Source organism: Sprattus sprattus (assembly GCF_963457725.1).
Source record: "Sprattus sprattus genome assembly, chromosome: 20".
NCBI lineage: Eukaryota > Metazoa > Chordata > Actinopteri > Clupeiformes > Clupeidae > Sprattus > Sprattus sprattus.
Genome location: NC_137918.1, coordinates 21,505,337 through 21,532,669, shown reverse-complemented (window position 1 = coordinate 21,532,669; position 27,333 = coordinate 21,505,337).

The following is a 27,333-nucleotide window of genomic DNA, read 5'->3' as shown; positions in this document are numbered from 1 at the left end:
TTTTTACATTCCTGGGTCATTTTCATTTGGAGCCAAGAAAAGAGAATTTACAGTTAATTATTTCAGGTGAAGAAATTACCTCCGTAGCTTTTGTTTGTCAGTGCATTTCAACACTACCTGCATGGATGCCTACATTATGTGAAAGAAGATAAATAGCTAATGACTTCGTCCTCCAGATTTAAATAATACTGTAAAGTTACTCTGCGTACCCAATAAACGCCTTACTTTATGTGCTGTGAAATTAAATCCCTGCTTGTAATAACATATCTCTGGCAGACTTTGTTTATCAGACATGGTCCATCACTTTAAATTTATGAATTCATAAATATCTTTGATTAAAGTCACACTTTCGCACCCAGGTATTTCAGTAAGAATATAAGCAAAAGCTGTGTAGTAAACATGAGTTTGGACTGAGGCAGTCAGCAGAGGCCTACTATGGAGTCAGAGATTTTACAGCAGTACTTCATGCCGTTGTGTTTTCTCTCGTTACGATCATGGAGGCACTTTATAGAGGCACTTCTGTGGCACTTTAACATTGATCTTTGACATCAATTTTCTGCTGCACTCCATATACGCGGTTATTGTCTTCAATCCATACAAATGACGCTGACTAGTATCAACTAAGGAGCACTTTAGAACTTGCACGACGCAGGGTTACAGACCAATATAGCATGAGTCAGCAATCTTTGGCTGTACTTGCACTGGCTTGCTGAGTATGTTTGAAAAGTCCTCTAGCATTGTGAACAGCAGCGGTGCAGATGGGATTTTTAATCTGGGTGGGACGCTAACATCGCCTAATCAGCTGTGCAGAGTTATTAACTGATGATCGTCGCCTTACGTAGGGAGAGTGGTGGGGACGGATCGGGGTCACTATGAATCTGGGGGGGACATGTCCCCCCCGTCCCCAGTGCTATCTGCGCCCCTGGTGTACAGGCTTTTGAAGTGGCAGTGGCTGGCTGTGCATTGTACGTCCTCACTCCCCCGACAGATGTGTCTGTGAGCACCACAAGGTACTGCAATGTCACTGGGAGTTGGATTATGCTGTCAAATGTCAAAATGAAAGTTAAATACCAGCTTCTTCCCCGAGGATGCCATCCCTCACTGTGCTGATGCAAAGTAAATGCAGTATGTTCTCTGATCCTCTGGACAGTATTATTTGTCATCATTAGGAAGTTAGGCTCCCCTGTTCCCCTGTTATTACTAATATACGTATGTGACTACATTGAATTGGGGCTGCGCTGTGTAATTACAATCATTTAGGGATTTCTGAGAAATTGCTGCATGTTTTGCAAGTGTGTAATTGGATTTTATGTCCTGAATTTGACACTTAAAAGTTTAAAAACGTCTCCTGTATTCTTTGCAGTCTCAAAGGATGACGAGAAGTAGTAATGTGAAAAAGAGAATTTTCCACCTTGTTGCTCTCGTTACCCCTTTGAAGTATACACGGTGTCATACATAATGTATCCCCCAATATTATCTTTGGCAACGTTTTCTCTGAATGGAATAAGATGAAACTTTCCCAAGGGCAGTTTTTCCCTCTCATTTTAGGGAGCCAGTTTGTTCTCGCCCAATTATCCATCGCCCACTTTTTAGTGTAAACCTCTTCTCAAAAGATCAAAGCCCATTTCTGTCAAATTCTTTCCCCCCCTGTGCCCAAGGCTGTAGGGATGGACTTGTCCTCAAATGTTGCTTCAGAAACTTTTGTACTATTGCTACCTGAACTTGGAATTGAGCGGAGAGAGGCCTTGCATAGTAATGACACACACTGCTCCTGAAGAAGAAAGGAGACCTCTCGCTCACACTCTACACTACTGTGTGCTTTGATACACTCTCACAACACAGGTAAGTGCAGTGTAGCATTCGAGTTTTGTATTGAATGGCATTGTAATATTATTGATAATTACACATGATGAGTAACTGCGCGCTTACATGCTGAGGTTAGGAAATGGAAAAAGAACAGGGTATATGTAGAGTATCAATGATACTGATAATGATTCTGATAATATTGCTATTACACACTGGTAATTATTATGTTACACTGTCTCTAATGTCCCCAATACCTGTCTACACTTCAGGATGATAACTGATGTAGGTCAGTCTATTCTTTTAAATCCAATGGGTCTGTATTATTTTTATATTATTGTAATATTATAGTTCGTTTCTAATATGTAGGCACTCTGAGATTCTTTTGAATGAAAAGTGCGTTCAAAATAAAATGAATTATTATTATTATCTCTCTCTCACTCTCTCCCCTGCCTCATAGTAGATCTCTTTGTTCCCAGCATGCATCAGTTTACTGAGCTTATCCAAACAGTGCCATTAGCGGGCTGCTGCACCTGTTTTATGATGTGTGTGTGTGTGTGTGTGTGTGTGTGTGTGTGTGTGTGTGTGAGTGTCTATGATGTAAAAACTGTTGATGCTCATGGCTAATTCAGCAGCCCTTTGATGGCTCCATCCATTAGCCCCTCTCATTACGCTCTTCAGAGGCACAGCACTCCTCTGTGCCAACGGACAGACCAATGGCCATCAGGCCACACCGTGGAGATATGGGTGAATGAGAGACCAATGGCCATCAGGCCACACCGTGGCGATAGGGGTGAATGAGAGACCAATGGCCATCAGGCCACACCGTGGAGATGGGGGTGAATGAGAGACCAATGGCCATCAGGCCACACCGTGGAGATGGGGGTGAATGAGAGACCAATGGCCATCAGGCCACACCGTGGAGATGGGGGTGAATGAGAGACCAATGGCCATCAGGCCACACCGTGGAGATGGGGGTGAATGAGAGACCAATGGCCATCAGGCCACACCGTGGAGATAGGGGTGAATGAGAGACCAATGGCCATCAGGCCACACCGTGGAGATGGGGGTGAATGAGAGACCAATGGCCATCAGGCCACAGCGTGGAGATGGGGGTGAATGAGAGGGCATGATCACGTCCACACACAGGCTCCAACATACATACCTGACACGGTCCTTGACGTGAAGAAAAGTACTGCCACACTACTACATGTTTGGATACTTAGCTGATTATATTCTTGTATGTGGGTGGCTATGGGTATTATTTGTTATTTCTACATCATAAGTTACATCAAAATTCATCTTTTTAAATTCATAATTTGTGACGATGTGATCATCCCTACAGGTGAATATTCTCTCTGGCTGCCACGCCATTGAGCCGGGCTCTTTGGTGTGGCGGTCAGAGCGAATGTTTGGCAACCTGTAGACCTCGGTTCGAGTCCGGGTGGGGTGACCACGCTCTCCCTTCGCTACATAATTAAATTCAGTCTTTAAGTCAACCTTTAGTTGAGACCTATAGGCACATAGTATAGGCCCTGTTCATCAGTGCACTAAGGGGAAAGCATATACAGACTAGACATACCACAGAGCACTGCGTTATATGACTGCTGCATAAAGTAAGAGAATAGGCAAGAACTAAGTGAAATAAGAAGTTATATTTTCTTTTCCATGATGTATTTTCTGTGTGTTATCTTGAATAAAAATGTTCCTGGCAACAATAGACTAAAACGTTTATTGTATGTCTTATTCTGAGTGAAAGTCTCAGGATTTATAGTTTGTGGATGTGGTGGTTGTACAAAGATAGGTATTTACCATGACTTCGGAGATGAATGCCAACATAACCAAAACATGTCAAAAAAAGAATGACAAATTTTGATACTGCTGCTACATTTTTGCTTTGAACATTATTCACTAGGTGGGGCCGCTCCACAAATGAAGTGTAATGACCTAGAGTAATGTACCTCATAGAGGTCAACTTGCTATGAATATTTCGTAAGTTTTCGTAGAACAGTTTTTGACCTTTTGACCAAAAAGTGCTTCGAGCTTACCCCACTTGAGAGGGCGCTAGCACAAAGGGGGAATATCCACCTAGGGACACAAAACTTATATATTCTGTATCAGCCATGCGGGGCGACAACCATGCCAAATGGATTGGTGAAGTGAAAGTGAAATTAAAGTAAAAAGAAAAGAAACACTGAATGACTACCAGCGCGGGCACTGCGGCAGTCATAACAAGACATAACAAAAGGAAGAGGGAAGTGAATCAAATTCATTACGAAATGTTGAGATTCAAACTAGGAGGGGGAGAAAAAAATAGGTCAAAATTAGTCCTGCTTCGGAAAAGCCTGTAAGCTGAAAACACTCAATTAGGTGTAAATGGACACAGGGATTAAACAGAGAAAGATCTCCATCTCCATTCAGGTCTGCCTCGTCACGGCCATTTGACAGGCACCTGCCGATGGCTGCTGTGTGTGTGTGTGTGTGTGTGTGTGTGTGTGTGTGTGTGTGTGTGTGTGTGTGTGTGTGTGTGTGTGTGTGTGTGTGTGTGTGTGTGTGTGTGTGTGTGTGTGTGTGTGCACGTGTGTGTGTGTGCACGTGTGTGTGTGTGCACCTTGGGAGCTGTTGTCCAGATGCTGCTGGCGGGAGGCGAACAGGCGTAGAGTTTGTCTCACTCAGCAGTCTCATCTAACGGATGCAGATGTGACCTCCCGCCTCATTCGGTGTCCAGTCATTTGCACACACTAATGGCGTGCCGGCCTGCCTGCGTGTCCTGATCAGGCTCATCATGTGTGTGTGTGTGTGTGTGGGTCGTCATTTACACACTAATGGCGTGCCGGCCTGCCTGCGTGGCGTGATCAGGCTCATCGGGAGAGCTGAGCTGTGATGATGCAGTGTACACACAGAGCCGCTGAGTGAATGGGAGCCATCGGGGTTCTTTTAGGAGACAGCAAGGGATAATGTTTGGATTAATCGGCAAGCTGTTTGCTTTTGAAACACTTATGCTTCCTCTGGGAATTGTTTTTCAAATCACCTGTTTGTGTGTGTGTGTGTGTGTGTGTGTGTGTGTGTGTGTGTGTGTGTGTGTGTGTGTGTGTGTTCGTGTCTTGTGACTCTATCCCTGTGCAAGTCCAAATGCATACCTCTTTGAATGTTGTGCATGCATGGGTGTGTGTGTTTGTGTGTGTGTGTGTGTGTGTGTGTGTGTGTGTGTGTGTGTGTGTGTGTGTGTGTGTGTGTGTGTGTGTGTGTGTGTGTGTGTGTGTGCGCGTGTGTGTGTGTGTGTGCACGTGTGTGCTGGCTTACACATGTATGACCATGTGACTCATGACTTTACCCACACAGGAAAACCATCACAGCACACACACACACTCCTGCACATCTACACACACACACACACACACACACACAGCCCTGCACATGTACACGCACAAACACACACACACACACACTCAAACACACACTCCTGTACATCTTCGCACACAAAGTCAAAGGACAAGCAGCGGGGTTGTGTGCCTGGCCACCTGTCATGTGTCGTGAGCTGCGTCCACTGCTGGGCTGTCGGCCCTCCTCTCCCTCAACATCTGCAGGCCGTGGTCAGAGCTCTCAGCCAGCGCCATTACCAGGCTCACATCAAAGGCACCCCCTCCCCCTTCTCCCCCTCCTCCTCCCCTCCTCCCCTACACCCCGACATCTATTGGCACTCCTCAAAAGTTCCAGCTCCGCACGGGCACATGGCCTCCTCCTCTCACGGCCCACACACACACACACACACACACACACACACACACACACACACACACACACACACACACACACACACACACACACACACACACACACACACACACACACACACACACACACACACGCACGCTTGTGCTTTGATGTATGAAGGGTAATGGAAGGGCTTCCCGCCTCATTTTCAGCTGAAGTAATACCCCGCTCCTCGGCCCGACCCCAATATGACCACTGAGCCGTGCTAATTATTCAACGCGCTCAGACTAATTGGCGAGTAATCGCTGCGAGAATCGCTTAGGGGGTTTATGAGTAGGTGAGCCGAGGTGATGGGGGTAAATCTTCTCATTGATATCTTTTTGGGGTGTGTGTGATGTGTGCCATTAAACCTCTAACTGGTGTGTCCTACCCTACACACACAATTAAGTGTCAAAAACTCATAAGCATGTTGAAAGTGTTGATGTCCTGTACAGACTGCATGGTAAACATTTCATGACATCCGTGTCAAGGCTACGCAGTCTTCATGCTAAGGAAGTACTTAACACTGCGTAGCTCACGTGCTAAGGAAATACTGAACACTGCAGCGTAGCTCCGGTGGTTGCGATGGTGAAACCCAATCATCAACCATTTGCACTTCCATTCTGTGTGACCTCGGTGCAAACATGGCTGTTTGCTGTGCACACAAATTCCAGCCCATAATGAGGAGTGGATGTGTAAGCTCTACTCCAGAGAAGGGCTGCTCACTCGAGACCCAGGCAGAGTAGACGTGGGGAGAAGGGGAGTTAGTTCCAGCTACAGTAGTTTAGATACCTAACACATGGGCCAACACATGGACATATATTTCAACAGCTGATACATTTTCCCCCCATAGATAGTTTCAATTAATTTCACAAATTGACTCCAAGGGACAAAAACAGCTGAAAAGCGATTGCATCTGGTTATGCTTCAGGGACTGGTTCTCCATTTCTTTGTGCTGTTTCTATCCTGTTAAAAATTAATTATATATATATTATTATATGTGAGTTCTAAAGATGCATTGGGAAAGCAACTATGATCAACAATTAAAAAGCAATGCCCCCCTCTTTGTGTGTGTGTGTGTGTGAGAAAGTGAGAGAGAAAAATAGAGAGAGAGAGATGAGTGTGTTTGTTTGTGTGTATGAGAGAGGCGGAGAGAGGGTGTATGTGTGCGTGAATGCTTCATGGGGTCGTAGAACATAGACATGACAGGCGTCTGGAGGTGCTTCTATTCATACCATGTGTGGGCTGTCCTTGAGGTCCAGCATCACATCGTTTTTTTATGCCAGCCAATGAAATGGGTTGGAATGTTTGCTTCTTGTAGGAGTGTTGTCAAGGAGAACAGAGAACAAAATGGAACATGTCTATCTCCCACTTCTCCTGACTCAACTAGGCTTAAGAGGGAAGACAAGAACAGTGTTGATGTTTGTTTAGTATGTGATGTTTTCACAGGATTATTACTTCAACAAAGGAGCAATGTGATTGCCAAAGTGTGAGCACAAGCTTGCCAGTTGTTTCTGGTGAGAAATCTGTCTTTTCAGTGAAAAACAGAAGCAATCACAGACTGCATCATCCTGCTAGCACCATTATATGTCAACCTAGCACAATGCTAAGGAAAACAATAATCCTGTCTCATCATCACTGAATGCATACAGGGCATTTTTTGTGTCCTCGTTCTCAGTATTTTCGTCACTATTCCATTTCACTTATTCCATACACACTTCTACACTCACTGAGAAGCAGGACTGTTAGTTCAGGGCTCTTAAGGGAGGGACTGCATGCATGATGAACTATTTGCAGCTTTATAATTAGACTTCTAAATGTAGATATCCCTGAAGGATTGAACAATTTGCAATATGGAAACTAATAATGCACGGGCTTACTAGAGTCGGTATTAAGCAGCAGGGGTGATGTGTGTGGTGTGTTCATTTACGTAAGAATGCAGTTAGGAGCGTTCCGAACTTGTTGCATCAAGCCTGTCAATTATCAGCTTCCTTAATTGGTACCCATCCGCTTGTTTAACCTTATGATACTCAATTAAATTCAGCATGTGGAAACATTATTAACATATTTACATAATGTTTTAAAAGGAAAGATTATACTAGTCATTTGATTCACAAACTCAAATAGACTTTGTATATTATATAAGGTGTATTTTCATGTACAAAAAAACTTACTTTAAAGTACATTTCTAGCACACTATTGTTTGTTGTGCTAAATGTAAATGCCATAAATACAGCCGCGGAAAAAATTAAGAGACCACTTCAAAATGATCAGTTTCTCTGGTTTTACTATTTATTGGTATGTGTTAAAGTAAAATGTACATTTTTGTTTTATTCTATAACCTACTGGCAACATTCCTACCAAATTTCAAATAAAAATATTGTCATTTAGATCATTTATTTGCAGAAAAATGACAATTGGTCAAAATAGCAAAATTGATGCAGTGTCTTCAGATCTCGAATAATGCAAAGAAAACAAGCTCATATTCATTTTTAAACTACACAATACTAATGCTTACACTTAGGAAGAGTTCAGAAATCAATATTTGGTGGAATAACCTTGTACCTCAGCCAGGCAAAGTACAACGTTGTCCCGGAAGAAAAACTTGCTTCCTTTAGCTCTGACAATGTTCCCCAACTCTGAGAAATGTTTTTTCCAGCAGGGCAATGCTCCATGCCACACAGCCAGGCCAGTAAAGGTGTGGATGGAGTACCACCAGATCAGGACCCTGTCATGGCCAGCCCAATTTCGAGACCTGAATCCCATCAAAAACCTCTGAAATGTGATCAAGAGGAAGATGGATGGTCACAAGCCATGAAAAGAAGCCGAGCTGCTTGAATTCTTGCGCCAGGAGTAGCATAAAGTCACCCAACGGCAATGTGAAAGACTGGTGGAGAGCATGCCAAGACACATGAAAGTTGTGATTTCAAATCAAGGTTTTTCCACCAAATATTGATTTCTGAACTCTTCCTAAGTGTAAGCATTAGTATTGTGTAGTTTAAAAAAATGAATATGAGCTTGTTTCCTTTGCATTATTCGAGATCTGAAGACACTGCATCTTTTTTGCTATTTTGACCAATTGTCATTTTTCTGCAAATAAATGCTCTAAATGACAATATTTTTATTTGAAATTTGGTAGGAATGTTGCCAGTAGGTTATAGAATAAAACAAAAATGTACATTTTACTTTAACACATACCAATAAATAGTAAAACCAGAGAAACTGATAATTTTGAAGTGGTCTCTTAATTTTTTCCGCGGCTGTATATATCACAAATGTAGTAATTACAAGTATACTACCCCAAATATAAACAAAAAGTATTTTATTAGTGCACTACATTACATTTGTATGCTTTAAATACAAGTTCCAATTTAGTAGATTTTCATGTACTATTTCATTTTTAGATATATATACATAACTATATATATTACAAATGTTCTAATTACAGGTACATTTCTACCTCTGTAGTACCTCCGTGTACTTACGTACTAAGCTCTATTACATAAAAACAGATATTTAGTACATTCAGATAAAGTATCGTACCCCAGAAATATTCAGACAATTTTTAATAGTTACTTAATTGTGTGCTTTGAATGCTTTGAATACAGCCTAAATTCAATTTTAGTGGGGATTTTCTGGCCCACTTTGCCAGTCCCATAATGCACCACAGTGATTCCAAATTTGTGTTTATTCGACGGACCACAGCATTGGTTTCTGGCAACTCCAGCTTCAGCAAGCAGCACATATTAATGTGAGTATCTGTAGCCTAATTGTCATGTTGTACAGTATGTTTTTACTGAATTGTTGTAGAGATGTCTTTGATACGTGTTTGTTATAGTTGTGCATGTCAATTACCGGCTCCCTTAATTGGTATGCATCCACTTGTTTAACCTTATGATACTCAATTAAATTCAGCATATGGAAACATCATTAGGATAATTAGATAATGTTTTAAAAGGAAAGATTATAGATTATAGAAGACTAATTTGATTCACAAACTCATGTAGACTTTGTCTATTAGATTTGCCTTAACATTGTATTTGTGTAATGACCTTAACCATTTTGTGGAAGAATCATCTTAAGATAATAAGTGAATTTCAGAGCTGCAGCTTCAGAATTATAAATAGTAGGATGGTTATTTAATTTATACTCACCAGCAGTGTCTGCTTATATGGAAGTGCTTCAATAAATCAAAGTCCAGTGGACGTTTTTCTCAGCCCTGTTCCATAGCCCCTAACCATTCCCGTGGCGTACCTGTGTTTACTGCGTCTGCCTGCGTCTCATCTTTCCATTACACAAACCATTTACAGAGCTAATGCATATTTCATCATCATGGCTAAAGGTAATGCGTGGTGCTGCTCCAGATGTGCCTGCTCATGCCAGCGGCTGTGATGTTGCTCACTCTCTCAGATGTGAGCAGCCACTAATTGAACCGATGTGTCATTTGGCTCTTCCTCAGCATGGCTGCAGGGCTGCAGGGCTGCATGGCTGCATGGCTGCATGGCCGCATGGCTGCATGGCTGCATGGCTGCATGGCAGGCTCTGATAGGACACCGCCTCTGTTGTGGTGGAGGAGAAGACTGTCCTCTGCACACCACTGGGGCATGCACATCTTTATCTGCTGATCACACCAGGGGACTTCTGGCTTGTGCGACAACACTCCCTGCAATTCACCATCTCTGGATAGTCCTTCAGTGTGCTCTATTTCAGTCACAAATGCACACCCCAGAACACCCCTTCACCCCATACACTCACACACACACATATACGTGGCTGAAGAGGCATTCACAGAGAAAACAACAATACCAACTAAAAGACAAATGCTGATAAATCCTTTCTTTTAACATAACAGCAATAGTAATACAGTAACAGTAATGATACATGGGGACATGTTGCTCTCTTAAAATGTACATGTCAATTCAAGGCCTCCCAGACAGATGAATAGGGTTCATTTCTTGATACACTGACCCACCAACATTTCTTTCACATTGGAATCTATTGTATGCGCACATTCATGGACTACACTACACTACACTACACTACACGAGACTAATGGCATCACATTTTATATGGAAATATTATCAGGTCATCGTTATCTGACCATTATCTTCTGACAGTACAGTTTGAAAATACATTTGGTGGCGCAGACAGCCTCCTAATAGCCTCTTAGAATATCTGTGATTGACAGTGTACCATCAGGGAATGACCTTGCTGCTGAAGGGGAAGAAATGGCTTGCAGATTTTCTGATTATATGCTAACCTTCTGATTATATGCTAACCTTCGTGTTTTTTTTTTCTTCGCAATGAAACAATGCCTTGTACAGCATGGTGTGTGCACTCATTATTTAAATTATTCTCCTCAAACTTCAACCAAAGACATGAAGAGGAAAGTTGTGGCTTAGCTCAATAATGGTCAGGAGTGAGTCATACGAAGACCTCTCCTCGTTGGCTCATTTGTTTCTGCTTTTCTCTCTGGACTTCTTCTTCTGTCTTCTGTTCTGAATTGCTGTACATTTTGCTGCCACTTTACTCTTAACTTGCCATTACATGCAGTGAAGGAGTCACATATGACAGACACTGAGTCATTAATGTCTTTCCTGGAGAGGTGAGGAAGAAATAGGAGATATATCTGTAAGAAGAAAAAAAAACAGAATTACAGAATGAAAGATCAGTGCTTCTCTCTAGGAAGATGGAAAGCAGGGGGAAAAACTCGACACTAGAAAAATGAAATAGTTCTGAGGTCTGCCGGGATGATATCTCACTCATCCCTGTCAGGAAATCAAGAGACAGACAGAGACAGAGAGAAAGAGAGAGAGAGAGACCAGGCGGACCAAGAATGACAGTCAGAGAGAGAGCCAGTGTAAGTCTGATTTAGTGAAGTGTGACATGAACCAGAGTTGGGTTAGGAGTTTCTCTACCTTTTGATCTCCCATAGTCCCTCTGTAGAGACCATTCAGCAATGTGGGATTACTAAGTGAGCATATGCTTATTGTGACAACACATCCCAGGTCAAAACTGTGCTGGACATTTTAATTTGCATCTTTTATATCAGTCATGCAAACAGGCAACAGTGACTGATCTCAAGCCCCTGCATTGGCCTGTAAGGTAAATAAGACTAACTGGAGAAAATTCTAAATCTCTTCTGTTGCCAGACCCAGGGAGAGTCCTACTGATCTATTAACCAACTGATTGATTGATCATTGTTAACAACTACAATAAAAAACATATATAAACGTTTTAGTGGCCACAAAGAACTTAATTACTGTTCCATTGGTTCACGAGTTGACTAGATTTAGAACACATAAAATAAGCATGTTGAGTTTGGTAGCTGGCCGTGGTCCTGGGATGCCTACAGTAGAGATTGCACCCCCCCCCTGTGCAGTGCTGTAGTCTAGTTTTCTGTGGTGGGTATACTGTCTGTGATGGGTTGGTGCCACAGCTCCCCCCTGGCATAGGTTTTAGTGGGGACATAGGTTTTAGTGGATATACGCAAACCCACGAACGTTTTAGGTGGTAATACGGCGTATACCTGCGTATCACGTAGACTACAGCCCTGCCCCTGTGGATGAGGGTTATATGAGCTTAGAGCTACTGGTGAAAAGGAAGAGAATGGGAATGAGGGTGAGGTGGGATGCTCTGGTAAAAAGGAGGAGAATGGGAATGAGGGTGAGGTGGGATGCTCTGGTGAAAAGGAGGAGAATGGGAATGAGGGTGAGGTGGGATGCTCTGGTGAAAAGGAAGAGAATGGGAATGAGGGTGAGGTGGGATGCTCTGGTGAAAAGGAAGAGAATGGGAATGAGGGTGAGGTGGGATGCTCTGGTGAAAAGGAAGAGAATGGGAATGAGGGTGAGGTGGGATGCTCTGGTGAAAAGGAAGAGAATGGGAATGAGGGTGAGGTGGGATGCTCTGGTGAAAAGGAAGAGAATGGGAATGAGGGTGAGGTGGGATGCTCTGGTGAAAAGGAGGAGAATGGGAATGAGGGTGAGGTGGGATGCTCTGGTGAAAAGGAGGAGAATGGGAATGAGGGTGAGGTGGGATGCTCTGGTGAAAAGGAAGAGAATGGGAATGAGGGTGAGGTGGGATGCTTTCCTACGCCAGAGTGTGAGACATAGTGGACCAGTGAAGAAGGTTTAAATCTCTTAGAATGCAGATATGTGACAGCCATCTATCAGCACTATATGAGCTCCTCCTAAACTTTGTTTAGAAAGTTTAATTGTATACAAATGTCTAATGATGTCTAATTGGAAACTGTGGGGTGCACAGCCCCCACCCATATCACCCTGACAACAAGGTCCTCCTAGCTCTGAACAAGAGGGAGAAACCCTAGTCTATTCGGGACGCAGAGGTCAAAGTTCACCAGACCATGATTAAGTGCATAAGCTTTGGTTTGGTGTGTAACACAGACTTTACCAGGAAAGTGTAAAGCAGCATCTAAGCTTATCTCCATGTGTTTGTAGCAGTAGTTTACCTGCAAAGGTTTAGCCCAGATGCACACTTGAGAGCAGCCGCTGTGAGCCCTTTTATGGGATTTCGTTTCCCGTCTACAAAGAGCAGTGTAATGATGGGATTTGCCAAGTTGCCCCCTGGCACAAATTCCATGTTGGCGCGCTGGTAAACAGCTCTTGATTCACCTTCATTGCTTTGAATGCATGGTGATTAGCCACATTTTCAAAGGCAGTGGCGTAGTAATTGCTTTATTAATTTGGAGAGTTTGTTTTTGAACTGATAAAATTCCCGTTCATTAGAGTCAGAAGCTTCTGTCAACAAAGTGGCAGCGCAAAGGGAAAAAGGCCTATTTAACTCTGTATCAAAAGACCTCAGCGTCGACATCGCTTTGGACCAAAGAACTGTATTACATAATGTGTGTGTGTGTGTGTGTGTGTGTGTGTGTGTGTGTGTCTGTGTGTCTGTGTGTCTGTGTGTGTGTGCTGCGTGTGTTGATAGGGAAATATCAAACTCTGACTTTAATCAAGTATATGTGTGTGTGTCTGGATACGTTATTTGTTTGTGGATTTTGTTATTGTTTCATTGAACTGTTGTGCTTACATGACATAGAGACATCTTAACAGAGTTTCTCTCATAGTTTGAACTGCCCCCACACCCTGCAGAAGGACTAAACATCCCACCCATGTCAGCGGTTTAGCAGGAAAGCATGTGGGGGATACCTCTCCATCAACAGTCAGTGAGTGTCAGTGATCCAGTTCTAATATTTATGTAGGAGATACCTCTGAGTGTCAGTGATTCAGTTCTTATCTTTATGTGGGGGATACCTCTCCATCCACAGTGAGTGTCAGTGATCCACTCCTAATCTTTATGTGGGGGATACCTCTCCATCCACAGTCAGTGAGCGTCAGTGATCCAGTTATAATCTTTATGTGTGAGGGATACCACTGAGTGTCAGTGATCCAGTTCTGATCTTTATGTGGGGGATACCTCTCCATCCACAGTGAGTGTCAGTGATCCAGTTCTAATCTGTATGTGGGGGTACCTCTCCATCCACAGTGAGTGAGTGTCAGTGATCCAGATCTAATCTTTCTGAAACACCAGCGTTGAGCAGGACATCCCTCAAGGTAACCTCTCCTGTGATAGTCCTTTGATAGTAGTAGTCAGAGTCTAAATGTCCATGCATGCCATACAAACCCACACTGATACTACAATATGTACAACTACAAACTATACATATATACAGTATATATAATATCTTTATCCCAAGAAACCACCAGATGGAGTTGAGAGAATGATTTGAAGTCTGCTTCGGAGTAAGAGATATGAACTAAGTCTTAACGCCTCCACACTCTTCAAGAGACCTGTCCTCTACTTCTGCACCTCTTCCTCCCTCCATTACGGCCGTAAGACTGTTAGACGGCAGCCTCCCGGTACTGAGAGCGATAGCGAAGCCAGTGCTTATCCTTCTGACATTAGTGCTTTTATTTACAGCCTTCTTCTGGGCTTCTTCAGAACACGCTCTAAAGGTCATGTGTTATTGACACTCACTGCGCTGCGCTGCGGTAGGAGCGGGATGCGCTGATGCAAACCTTGTGTAACGCATGAACTCAAGTGCTCCTCTGTTTCCCCTTTGGGTGTTTGTGAACAACTTTCTCTGCTACCGTAAAGCTGCCGTCATGCATGTCTGAGTCTTATGCATTTTTTTCTCATTGCTACTGTCAGAGACATATTTATTAGAAGAATAAGAATAAAATATATAATTGTTCTACAAAACAGATTAATTGAGTTTCCTTTATATCATATTTATTATACGTTAAGTTGTTTGCTTTGTAAAATGTTCTGTAATGACCGTGGTGGTCGGTGCATGTCTGTAGTTTCTACCCAAGAGCAGTGGTGTAGTCCAGGGTATACGCAGGTATACAGAGTATACCCACTTATTTTTCCGTCAGCATTGGGTATACCCACTTCTCAAAACAGGGTGTTTATCCTATGCTGTTTGGGCTGCTTAAAAAAAAAATAGCAAAATTAAGAGTATACCCACTTCTCCAGGGACCACTACACAACTGCCCAAGAGGAACTGCCAATCAAAGGTGTACTTCAATCAGTAACACTAATGGAGTGACCTCTGGTAATGGATGTGTGGTTTCTCACTTGGCAGCAACAACACAATCTCAGGCATCATTGATACTGTGTAATGTGGTATCTTCGCTTTGCTAAATGTGTTGAGTGCTTATCTGAATAAAACAGTGGGAAGATTATGCTCACTTGGGAATGAGACATGAACTTCTGATCATATCTTGAATGGAGACTGCTCGAGTCATTTAGGAATCCTCAGGAGACAGATGCAAGCTTATCTTGAGTTTTTACGTTAAGGTCCTTTTGGTAACTGCTGTGTACAGACTACAGCCAGAACCCAGTCGAAATTGGTGCTCTTCAATATGATTTAGACCACAGTGTGCTCATTTCCCCATCTAATTGAACTAATTAAAATAATTATTTTGGCCTGCTAAACCTGATTATTACAGCTGTGATTGTAATTGCATGTCTTTTAATCACTTACGTCATACCGTCACGTAACTTTGTGCAATATAGACAAATCAAACCATCTCCACTAAAAGCAAGGGGAAATTTGTGGGTCATTTCAACCTGCAAACAATAATAAATTCACAGTTTTGGAACATAAAGCTCTCAAAGCAGAGTTTATGATGGCACAAATGTTTGAAGAACATCCTGAAGTGCAGCGTGTCAGTGATTAGGTATGCCGACACCGATCGAAGAGGACGTGTGTGTGAGGCAGAACAACACTGTTTCACTGTCAGACACTCACCTCGGATGGCATACAGTTGTGTGATCCTTGTGTTTAGAGTTTAAATGTCAAATTAAACAGCACAGAGTTAGAGACAGAAGACATGAGAGGGCTGTGTGTGTCTTGACACACTGAGTCAATTACATACCTGCAGAAGCTACCTACTCTCTTTGTTACACTGTGATGAATCATTTGCTTGAACTATTATCATTTTTTGCTTTAAAAAGTCTTGAGTCTTTGAAAATCAAACCTCAAACTTAAAACTATTTTCTCCTTTTATCTGAGCATTACCCTCACAGAACGTCCTCAATAGCTTCAGCTGGAGATAGAACATGGGAAAACCCTTCATTTGGCTCGTGGATAAGCATTAGAGAAAATAATGACACAGTGAGCACATATATAGCACAGCTAATGTATATTACCCTCAATTTAAACAAGCACACTGAGCCATCTCACCATCCATGTCTTTATCTCTCTTGTTCCTTTGGTCTCTTTTGTCACTGAAAACAATAGCAGTGAGCGAAAGACCGAAGAATGACGTGTGAGGCTTCAGTCGAGTCACTCTGCTTTGATTACCTAGTCATTTGTATTCCCACACGCTGACAGGAAGTGCTTTCTGCTTCCAGATAAGACAACTAATGAGATTTCTGAGGGGAAAAATTGAGGCCAATACCGGCTGGAAATCTACAACAATACTTTGGCTACAAGAGGAGGACAATAATGGTATTATTACTTTTTGCAACCATATAATTTGTTTTTATCTCAGCCTGCATAAATGTGTGAATTGTAATGCATGATTTATGAATGCTTCATCAAGGTTTGTGGGAGATTAGAATCATGTTTTTTAACATTTTATTTGCCGTAGTCTCACCCCATCCTTGTTGTTCTAGAGATAGTTGCTGAGCATGGAAAGCGCCCGGTCCTTACTTAAGGGGTGATCTGCATCAGTGCATATCCAAAGTCCCCAGTTAGGTGATCATGATGGGCTAGGTGCCATTAGCTGACTCAGGGAATAATGTAACTGTGACGGCTAAAACACATTTCGCTATAAAATGTAGCTGTGCTCTTGTAACTCTGGGTTAATCCGGAACCAAGCTCACACAGCACAAACTCTGGGTTGAACAGGAACCAAGCTCACACAGCACAAACTCTGGGTTGAACAGGAACCAAGCTCACACAGCACAAACTCTGGGTTGAACAGGAACCAAGCTGTCACAGCACAAACTCTGGGTTGAACAGGAACCAAGCTCACACAGCACAAACTCTGGGTTGAACAGGAACCAAGCTGTCACAGCACAAACTCTGGGTTGAACAGGAACCAAGCTCACTCAGCACAAACTCTGGGTTGAACAGGAACCAAGCTCACTCAGCACAAACTCTGGGTTGAACAGGAACTTAGCTCACACAGCACCAACCCAGCTGGGGCCTCAACAGGTACTCCATGGTGGAGGTGTGACATCATGTCATTACATCAACCTCACATCCACTCCTGAAAATCATTCAGGTGTCTCCCATTGGTTAGTGGACTGAGGAAGTTACACTACTGAACTCCACATACATAAGCAGATCAGTCACCTTTAATTTACAAAGAGTATAGTTGACCTCTGAGTTTACATAACTTTGTTCACTCATTATAATTGTCAGTTAAGTTATGTTCAATAAGCTATGTTCAATCATCTAACATCCTACAAAAAAACCCATCAAGGCAGGAAGGCACCCAGCAATCAGTACAACAACATGTCTGTCAGCAATGTGTTAGTTTGTGTTAGTTTGTTTATTTAATGTAGATGTACAGTCATTTGAATGTTAAACACGCTCTCTCACAAACACACACACACACACACACACACACACACACACACACACACACACACACACACACACACACACACACACACACACACACACACACAGTAAATCATTTGTTTATATGACTCTTTTTTGTCTTCAATAATCCATGGGTGAAATCTTCTTTTTGTGGACAAAATGGTGTATAGTTTCTTTCGGACTGAATGCATTCTGGTTTCAAAGACTGCAGGTTTGATGCCTCCTTTAGCTCGTAGTAGTTGCTTGGCCGTATGCTACTATGTCAACGCCCCCAAGTGCTGCTACCTTCTGCTGGTTATTTCTGATTTAGAAGGTTCATCGTCAGGTCAACTCGATTTGACTCTCAACAAACTGGATGCTGTCACCCGTGAAATTACCTTCAGTACCACTGCTCTCCACTCTACTTAGGCCCTGAGCAACTGCAGGCGCACAGATTACCTCAGACACAATTGGCAACATTAATGAGTTTAGAATCACACAAAAATCCTACTAATTTGGAGGGAAATTATGTTCATAACATCTTCCTCAGTGAAAAACCTTTTTTTAATAGAGTTGCCTGTTTTGATGTATTATTTGCCCCAGCCCCATGTTTGTTAGGGAGTCACATGCTCCACGTTTCGAGGGGTGTGTAACACAGCTTTGTATTAAATGAAGCCAAAAATGTAGACCTTTGGGAGAAGCCACACACTGCGAGAAGTGTTACAAATATTGTTGCCCTCAAAAAGCGGGTTGAAAGCCATCTGCTTGATTAGTCCCCAGTGACAATGTTTGTTAATTTGTTGCAGCTCTTTGAAGCCTGTGTGCGTCGTTTGGCACAAAAGTATTTCCACTGCTCTGAAGCAAGTGAAAAGAATCAGAGGAAACCTGTACAAAATTACCGATCAGCATATTGGACAGAATCATTCTTTGTATCCATATCATCCCTTAAAAAGATTGGTTCAAATAGTGAGCCAATGCTTAAAACGATAGTTGCCAACACATGAAATATCCTTCAAATTGTAAAAAAAAGACCTTAAACTGGTTGGTGACATCTGTGTAGACAGAATGATGAAGATGGTTATTTAGTAGTTTTTTTCTTTTACTCCTCCTCCTCAATCTTCGCCTGAATAAATATGCAGCCTTCAAAGGACGCCTTGAGCAGAAAAGGGGGCAAAAAAAATTGGATTTTGGTCAAATAGCCACTGGGAGTGCTTATTATCTCTTTTTGAAAGCGCTGCAGTTGAAATTCTGCATTTGCACATTTATTGTATACAGCCATCAGTCATTATGCCATTACAGTTTCAGTATCCACGCAATCATCTCAAAGATGCAGGCTTAACATAGCTGGAAAAACAAGCTTCTCATCCCCCTTTTTTTCAAAAGCACACATACACAGACACAACCCCCCTATCTACACACATAACACCACCCATCCTCCTGGAAAGGTCTTCATGTATATTACCTGCATATGACACTGAGCTGCTTAACTGTCTGGGTGAGTAATGCTCACTCAGAGCAAGTGTTCTCTTGCGGAAGACAGAGTCTGCTGTAGAAGTTTCGTCTGATGGACATCACCACACTGCTGATGCCCCACTACTCCTGACCTCATGAGCACAGACCCCACTACTCCTGACCTCGTGAGCACAGACCCCACTACTCCTTACACAGACCCCACTACTCCTCACCTCATGAGCACAGACCCCACTACTCCTTACCTCGTGAGTACAGACCCCACTACTCCTTACACAGACCCCACTACTCCTTACACAGACCCCACTACTCCTTACACAGACCCCACTACTCCTTACACAGACCCCACTACTTCTTACACAGACCCCACTACTCCTTACACAGACCCCACTACTCCTCACCTCATGAGCACAGACCCCACTACTCCTTACCTCGTGAGTACAGACCCCACTACTCCTTACACAGACCCCACTACTCCTTACACAGACCCCACTACTCCTTACACAGACCCCACTACTCCTTACACAGACCCCACTACTTCTTACACAGACCCCACTACTCCTTACACAGACCCCACTACTCCTTACACAGACCCCACTACTCCTGACCTCATGAACACAGACCCCACTACTCCTTACACAGACCCCAGTACTCCTTACCTCGTGAGCACAGACCCCACTACTCCTTACACAGACCCCACTACTCCTTACACAGACCCCACTACTCCTGACCTCATGAACACAGACCCCACTACTCCTTACACAGACCCCACTACTCCTGACCTCGTGAGCACAGACCCCACTACTACTTACACAGACCCCACTACTCCTGACCTCATGAGCACAGACCCCACTACTCCTTACACAGACCCCACTACTCCTGACCTCATGAACACAGACCCCACTACTCCTTACACAGACCCCAGTACTCCTTACCTCGTGAGCACAGACCCCACTACTCCTTACACAGACCCCACTACTCCTTACACAGACCCCACTACTCCTGACCTCATGAACACAGACCCCACTACTCCTTACACAGACCCCACTACTCCTGACCTCGTGAGCACAGACCCCACTACTCCTTACACAGACCCCACTACTCCTGACCTCATGAGCACAGACCCCACTACTCCTGACCTCATGAGCACAGACCCCACTACTCCTTACACAGACCCCACTACTCCTTACACAGACCCCACTACTCCTTACCTCATGAGCACAGACCCCACTACTCCTGACCTCGTGAGCACAGACCCCACTACTCCTGACCTCGTGAGCACAGACCCCACTACTCCTGACCTCATGAGCACAGACCCCACTACTCCTTACACAGACCCCACTACTCCTTACCTCATGAGCACAGACCCCACTACTCCTTACACAGACCCCACTACTCTTGACCTCATGAGCACAGACCCCACTACTCCTTACACAGACCCCACTACTCTTGACCTCATGAGCACAGACCCCACTACTCCTGACCTCGTGAGCACAGACCCCACTACTCCTTACACAGACCCCACTACTCCTTACACAGACCCCACTACTCTTGACCTCATGAGCACAGACCCCACTACTCCTGACCTCATGAGCACAGACCCCACTACTCCTTACACAGACCCCACTACTCCTTACACAGACCCCACTACTCCTTACACAGACCCCACCACTCCTTACACAGACCCCACTACTCCTGACCTCGTGAGCACAGACCCCACTACTCCTTACACAGACCCCACTACTCCTTACACAGACCCCACTACTCCTTACACAGACCCCACTACTCCTTACACAGACCCCACTACTCCTTACACAGACCCCACTACTCCTGACCTCGTGAGCACAGACCCCACTACTCCTTACACAGACCCCACCACTCCTGACCTCGTGAGCACAGACCCCACTACTCCTTACACAGACCCCACTACTACTTACACAGACCCCACTACTCCTGACCTCATTAGCACAGACCCCACTACTTCTTACACAGACCCCACTACTCCTTACACAGACCCCACTACTCCTTACACAGACCCCACTACTACTTACACAGACCCCACTACTCCTGACCTCATTAGCACAGACCCCACTACTTCTTACACAGACCCCACTACTACTTACACAGACCCCACTACTCCTGACCTCATTAGCACAGACCCCACTACTTCTTACACAGACCCCACTACTACTTACACAGACCCCACTACTCCTGACCTCGTGAGCACAGACCCCACTACTCCTTACACAGACCCCACTACTCCTGACCTCGTGAGCACAGACCCCACTACTACTTACACAGACCCCACTACTCCTGACCTCGTGAGCACAGACCCCACTTCTACTTACACAGACCCCACTACTACTTACACAGACCCCACTACTCCTTACACAGACCCCACTACTACTTACACAGACCCCACTACTCCTGACCTCATTAGCACAGACCCCACTACTTCTTACACAGACCCCACTTCTACTTACACAGACCCCACTACTCCTGACCTCGTGAGCACAGACCCCACTACTCCTTACACAGACCCCACTACTCTTGACCTCATGAGCATAGACCCCACTACTCCTTACACAGACCCCACTACTCTTGACCTCATGAGCACAGACCCCACTACTATAAATAGATAGAAAGAGAGGGATGACACAGTGATACACCTAGGAATGCCACACTGCCACAACCCACACCTTCACTCACACAAACACACACACACATTCACACACACACACACACACACATTACTGTTCCTGTGACTGCTTTGGAAATATAATGTATAATGTGTCATTTGACTTGAATTCTGAGAGAGAGAAAGAGATAGAGAGAGAGAGAGAAAGCGTGTGTAATGAGACATAAAGAGAAATATCCACAGGTACAGATGAGAAGAGAACCTGTGGAGTTGTTGTTAGTGCACCCGTTGTTCTAAAGCACAGGGATCTGCCACAGTGGTTTTGTCTCGCCTCTGCTGTGAGGAAATCCGAGGAGTGGAGACAGAAAGTGATTCCATTCTACAGCACATCATGCTAAAAGACGTCTGTACGTGTCTCTTCAGCCTTACCCAAGGAGTCAAGAGCAGATGAGCAGATTGGCTTTCTTACCACGCTCGGCTCTCAGCACTATGAGTGCTATTTGGGGATTGCTCAAATCCCAACAGCTCAAACACATCAACACCCAACTCTACCCATTTCCTGTAAGACTGAAGGAGAGCTTTAGCTTGAACCCTGGTCTAGCAACAGGTGGGCTAGACTGGAGAGAGCTGGGTTAATATGGCAGAGGCAGCCTTGCCATCTCCTGGAAAACGTATTCGTTGTTAATGATCTTCCCCAACTGTGTCATTTCCAGAGCGTATATGGCCCACCTTTGTAGATGGGATGGATGGAGTGGATTTGTGGAAAGGAACATCTCTGGCTAGACATCATTTATCTCTTTTATCTTGAGCCTCGTTGTCTCCAAGGTGTCCAGAAGAAGACAGCAACTCATTGGTTTCCTCTGTCGCTAGCTAAACCTACTTGGCAATAAATACACTACTGATTCTGATTCTGATTCTGATTCTGGTTCTGATATGGTGTGACTTAAGGGGGACCTTCGCCCAGGTTGCTGCTGTTGAGCTCTGCTTAGTCTTAGGTTGAGTCCCAGTGGTGGGCTGCTTAGAATGATTAATCAGGGATCTTTTTAATTATTTGCATTGATTAGTAATTAATTGGACTAACCGAATAAATCAAGGATATTTATGCAACTATTGATGTCGCTGGGACTGTAAGAAGTTTGCTTAGAGGAATAATTGAATGTGGGATCACTTAACACTTGCTAAGCGAGAACAGTCAGCCTAATTAAGCGAGTACACCCATTAGCTGATGCCTCACAGATAATCAGGGTTTCCAATAACCACAATGATAATTGTTCACGGGCTGATCAAGGAAGATTTAGTATTCTTAAAAATGCAGAGGTTGAACACTGCCATGCACTGGCTTAACTCAGTATGGATTCTTCACACGCAAGTCTGAAGGGAGTGTGTGAACATTCTCTCCCTCACACACCACTGGAATTCAGTGTCTTGCATCCAAACCTTGTTTTCTGCCTACCCCCATTTTGGTCAATTAACATTGTTCTTAGTAAGGGCCTTCTAGAAAACAATGTTTGACAAGTCAACAAGCTTTAATCAGTGTTTTGTGTTTTTAACGATGCGGTTGTCGATGGCGATGTTTAAAACTAAAATGTATAATTAACCATCCAGAGAGCCATCAGTCTGCCCTGACCAATGCTAATAGTTTAAGCAGTACAACTGGCAGAGTCTACACTTGTCATTAGAGCGTATTTAAATGTCATCACACATGTGACATACGTATATGCCAATTTCCACTATGTTTTGAGAGACTTAATCCACTGTGTAATGATAATGTAAATAACAAAGCTTAATGTACAGATGTGTGCTGGCTCGTTGTTACTAATTAGACACTACACACTACACACTCATGTACCACTCATAGGACACATAATAGATGTGTGTGTGAATACACATGGGCAGATTAAAGTTGCACACACAGACACACATGCAAATGTGCAGAACTATACGCGTGAAAATCAAAGACAAATGCACCCATAATCCACAAATAATTAAATCACCACACGTGGAGACATTTTAATGATGAGGACATTTAAATTATAAAAAAACAATGAATGTTTGAATTCAGTAACTATTTTCGTGGACGATTGAAATAGCTTACATACGTAACTACTGTCTATGTCATACTTTGTCTACGTAACCAGAGGATTCTTCACAATAGTCTGCACTGCTTGTACAAACACCTCCATCAATGTGCGTCATCATGGTTTAGCTTTGACAATTTCCTCCAGCTCAAGGACTTAGTGTGAGTGTGCAAAGACTGCATGGTGAAGAAGCGCTTCTTTCATCCAGTTGCTTTCTCTCTTAGACGAGCCAAGGTTGCCCCAATTCTGCTTATTGAGTGCTTTTAAAAAGCATCCGTTTGTATCCATGGAAACTCTACTTTAATGTTGCCCTGTAAATGTTATTTTTCTATGAATCTTAATGAGATGTTAGGTACGGTATGTGGCCACTATGAACAGCCGAGAGATGACCAGCACTTAGAAACCTGGGCCTTCATTCACAAAGCATTTGATCATGCCACTAAGAGTACTCCTTAGTCTCACTAAAGTGTATAACTGATGGTTTTCTGCTAAATCCTATTCACAAAGCTGATGAGATCAACTTTTACTAAGGAAAAGCTAACAGCTAAGAGAAAGATTTTGTTGCTATGGTTGACGTCAATTCTGTGTGTTTTGGGAGCTGGTCTTAGTGAGTTAGGAGTTCTCTCGACTACTTTCTAGTTCACCCATCCTAAGGTGCTCCTTTGTGAATTACTCTTAACAAAGACAATAAAAGAGGGGTCCCAAAGTAAAGACTGACTTTAGGGGTTTCTCCTAAATCGGCAAGTTAGGAACTACCTTTAGCCTTCGTGTGGTTTGTGAATACAGGCTGAGGGCCCACACTCGCAACCACTAAGAGTACTCCTACCCTACCTGAGGGCCCACACTCACTACCACTGAGAGTACTCCTACCCTACCTGAGGGCCCACACTCACTACCACTAAGAGTACTCCTACCCTACCTGAGGGCCCACACTCACTACCACTAAGAGTACTCCTACCCTACCTGAGGGCCCACACTCACTACCACTAAGAGCACTCCTACCCTACCTGAGGGCCCACACTCACTACCACTAAGAGTACTCCTACCCTAGCTGAGGGCCCACACTCACTACCACTAAGAGTACTCCTACCCTACCTGAGGGCCCACACTCACTACCACTAAGGGTACTCCTTAGGTTGAGGGGCCACACTATCTACCACTAAGGGTATTCCTAAGGCACACCAAATGTTTCTGAATGAAGGTTTCCTCCTAAATCCTATACACAAACCTGCTGAGATCAACTTTTACTAAAGAAATGCGAGAACTCCTAAGCTAAGAGAATGGCTGATGCTATGGCTGACATCCAGTGTCATGCACAAGCTCGGACAGGGAGTGAATGCATATAACATGGGTCGTGTAGAGCTGAATGTCAACTTTATCAGCATCCCCAGGTATATCCATATTTACAGCTCGATTTGCATCAGCTCTTGCTGAACCTCAAGTTGCAAAATCAATTTCTGCACAGAGATAAAATGGATGGTGTGTGTGTGTGTGTGTGTGTGTGTGTGTGTTTGTGTGTGTGTGTGTGTGTGTGTGTGTGTGTGTGTGTGTGGATGGCAATAATGAATGGCGACCTACAGTAAATACACTGTTCATACACAGCGTGATGAAACGGGAGGAAAAGGCAACAGACTAGGATCAGGACCACGGAGAGCGACAGCTGGACACTAGGGGCCCTATCTTGCACCCAGCGCAATTGACATTGTCACCGACGCATGTATCATTCCTATCTTGCACCCGGCGCACAGCGCGATTTTCCCTCCAGAGGCGCGCTTCGAAATGAACTTGCGTCGACATGGGCGGGGGCGGAACAGAGAAGGCGTTTCTCTGGCGCAAGTGGTATTTTGCAGTTTAAAAAAAAACCGCCGTGCGCCGTGCGCCATTGACCAAAAAAAAGCTGGTCTAATGTGAGGCGCAATGTCTAAAGTCTGTAACGCGTATTCAGAACGCTATTTTAAGGGCGCATGTGCTTGCCCGCACAGTATAGGACCTGTAGGCTACACTTTACTTCTGTCGTCTTCACGAGAGATTAACACCAATTGTTTGGCAAGCCATATATAATTACAAGGAAAATAAAGTATTTACCACATGAGGAAATCATTGTGATATCCGTATCCAAGACATTTAAAAACTAGGCATACATCTAGCGTACACAATTGACCCAAATGATTCAGGTTAATTGAAGCTGCGTGACATTTGATTTATTGTATGGCTTTGTTGCATTTATTTAATGCCAGTATTATTATAAATCTTGTAAACTCATCTCTGTGTATGTGGACTTTATTTATGTACCTTGGGTTTGGTCAGCTGGTGCACTGGCTTGGGTGCCGATTTCCATGCCCCCAAATCCCTGCACGCTCTCAGGCGTGAGGGTAGACGTGGCGATGTCCTCTGCTGCCGTCAGATCCTGGGCCGAGGCAGATCCACCTCCCGTGAAGGCACGAGAACGTGTGTTACCTTCCAGCTTGGATGTCCCACGTCTCCGGACGTCATTATAGCGTTTTCGGCAACGTTTTCGGATGCCCCGTTGCAGAAACAATCACGGCAATATCTTGACATGCTTGCTTGACTTTGCTTACTTTGGGAGGGTTTCTCGCATCCCCATATATAATATATCTATCTCCCGGCTTTTTACAAAGCCATACAATAAATCAAATGTCACGCAGCTTCAATTAACCTGAATCATTTGGGTCAATGTGTAGGCTACATGTATGCTTATTTTTAAAATATCTTGGATATGGATATCACAATGATTTCCTCAAGTGTTAAATACTTTATTTTCCTTGTAATTATATATGGCTTGCCAAAAAATTGGTGTAAATCTCACGTCGGTCTCCTCGGCTGTGAACTTCTCCGGTCTTCCACCAGGTAATTCCGCCATCAAAATAACAAGCCGCTATGGACTATGCGCTTCTCGCTCTTAAAGGGAATGTGAAATGACGCTCGGATTGGTTTATTGCATATTACGCCCAAACCACACCTATGGCTATGTAACCTCCTTTGGACCAACCCTTTTGACACTTGCGCTGGACGCAAGTGTGTTTTTTCCGCCGTTAAAATAGCAACTGCGCCATAGAGCCGCCCACACAGCTACTTGCGCTTGGCGCCGTCCTACTTGCGTTTCTGATCGGCAAGATAGGGCCCTAGGGGTGGACCAGGTATTCAGATCAGCAACAAAGCAAAAAATACTCCATTACAAGTTTAATTCCTGCATGAAAAATCCTACTAACAAAAGGAAGTAAAAGTACATCACTAGTGCCCATCACCAGTGCCCATCACCAGTGCCCATCACCATCACCACCAGTGCCCATCACCAGTGCCCATCACCAGTGCCCATCACCAGTGCTCATCACCAGTGCCCATCACCAGTGCCCATCACCATCACCAGTGCCCATCACCAGTGCCCATCACCATCACCAGTGCTCATCACCAGTGCTCATCACCAGTACCCATCACCATCACCAGTGCCCATCACCAGTGCCCATCACCAGTGCCCATCATCACCAGTGCCCATCACCACACCAGTTCCCATC